This window comes from Chrysochloris asiatica, unplaced genomic scaffold, assembly GCF_000296735.1.
Source record: "Chrysochloris asiatica unplaced genomic scaffold, ChrAsi1.0 scaffold00195, whole genome shotgun sequence".
NCBI lineage: Eukaryota > Metazoa > Chordata > Mammalia > Afrosoricida > Chrysochloridae > Chrysochloris > Chrysochloris asiatica.
In genome coordinates, this window is record NW_006408713.1 from 3,879,710 (window position 1) to 3,882,185 (window position 2,476).

Consider the following 2,476-nt stretch of genomic DNA (forward strand, 5'->3'; position numbering starts at 1 on the left):
ATGGTACTTAAAAACAGTCACAGCAATCTGGAACTTGGAGTAATGCTACCAAAGTTCCCTCGATAACCCTGCTTTACCCCAAGAGGGCTGTTAGTGCTATGTTGTTGTTGTTAAGCGCCGTCGAGTCGGTTATGACCCATAGCGACCCTGAACAGGGTTTCTAAGGCTATAAATCTTTACAGGAGCAGAAAGCCTCATCTTTCTCCCGTGAAGCAGCTGGTAGTTTCAAACTGCTGACCTTGCAGTTCGCAGCCCGATTAGTAACCACTACGCTACCAGAGCTATAATCACTGCATATATTGTAGACTTGATAAATATCAATTTAGACATAACGTCAAAGTGAGCTAACATGCAGTTACTCTACAAGTTAGCTAAGATACAGTCCCTCTGTGTGTCTCCTCTGTGGTTGTCAAGGCTTGGTAGGACTGCTGTCATGCTGGGTGTCTAGAGGTCAAACAATAGATCCCTGGGCAGGGTCCTGGCAGCTCAGCAACTCAGACAGGATTGTAGAATGTGGGTTATTTCAAGCCTTTTAAGTAAATATTTGAGTTCCTTTGTGTGCTTTGCTCCAAATAGCGCATAATATCTCACCCCAGTGACTCAGGTGGTCTTCCACAGCATACACAGCTTCATTTAAAGCTGGAGAGTCCTTGTGGGCATTTCTTCAATTGAGAAGACCAGTGCAAGGGCTTGGAGGGGACCAGACATGCCTCAGTCTCTGTCTGTACCCCTGTGCTCCTGCCCCAGGAACCTTTGTCTCTGACTGACCTATTGGCCCTTGCATCCTGACCTGGGACACCCTTCAGTTGTTATCTAATCTATTCACCTGAAATTCAAAAAGGTGTATTTGTATTTGCTTTAAGACCCTTCATGTGGATGCTGGTAGCGGTGACCTTTCAGTATTACATTCAGGCTGCTGAAAACACACTGGTCACCAGATTGCTTTTGCTAATAAATAATGAAGGGGCTTGTGAGGAAGGAGACCTACTGAAAGGGCTGGCAGGGGCTACAACAGCCAGTGGTTCACACAGTTTTGAGCCTGATCCTATGGAAGCTTGGCAACCCTGGTCTGGAAATGCCACCTCAAAAAGCTACTCCCAACCCTCACTTGGCTTCTAACTTCAGACCTGGTTTACAGGAGGCTGAGTTTTAGCACTTCTGCTATTTCTATCACATGCAAAATGTTTACAATTATTAAGCAGAAAATGCAAAACATTTTAATATGAAATGAAGAAGTCTTTAAAAGGCATGTTTCTTTAAAAATAGAAGATAATCTGACCTGTTTTGAAATTCAAAACACAAAAGATGCTACAAGAAATTAATCTTGAAAACTAAAAGTGGGTTTGTGCCAATATTTCAGAGGTGATGGAATTAGTGATCTAACATTGTGCTAGCAAACAGACCCGGAAAACATTGGTGTTCACAAGTACACTTGTCATTACTGTGTTGTCAACACTGTGATTTCCATCGTGGAGACATAGGCATGGAAAACTGATGATTCTCAAAATACAATCAAATATTTAATCATAGGATCTGAAAAATGAGATAAATAAATAAATGATACAAGAGGAATGGAAGCATCCAGCTATTTTTTTTTTTTTGAAATTATTATTTGTTATGCATTTTTAACATTTAACTCAAGAATATATAGGAAGGATTAAGGTAGTCATGCCAAACACTGACAGAAACAGCAATTTGAGCCGGTGTACTATTCGTTTCTAGTATTTGATTGGCTAGGTGTTAATCTCTAAACTAGCTATTGCATTGGCACTGTAGAATCAGCACTGGACTGTCAATCACAAGGCTGGCTGTTTAAACACACCAGCTATTCCTCAGTCACATTATTGTTGTTGTTGTGAAGTGTCGTCTAGTCGGTTCTGACCCATAGCGACCCTGTACAGGGTTTCCAAGGGTGTAAATCTTTACGGGAGTAGAAAGCCTCATCTTTCTCCTGCAGAGCGGCTGGTAGTTTCGAACCGCTGACCTTAAGGTTCGCAGCCCGATTCGTAACCACTATGCTACCAGAGCTCCTTTCAGTAACATTATACAGGGTGGTTATCAGTGGAAACTGACTCACGGCACTTAACAACAATAATGTTATAGGCCAATTGCCAGCAATTGTAGATTATGTTATAAATCAGAGGTGAGGAAGAAGAAGGCCAACATGGGCTAGGTCTTCATGGCCTGTACCTCCCTGAAGACCTGGAGTCTAACTCACAGAGTACATTTATGAAGAACTGAACATATGAACTAAAGGACAAGAGAGGCAGGTGGTTAAGGCAAGGAAAGTCTGCCGGAAGTGATTCTATCCCCCTATTCCATCACAGCAGCCAGAAGAGATTCTTATTCAAATAGGGCACCATGACACTGGATACAGTGATACAAGATACACGTCTTAAGTATTCCCTCAGCCTGCCTGTGAACCTTGTGGGGCTAAATTATGTTTCTTTACTTCATGAGGTTTCTTTTTTTTTTT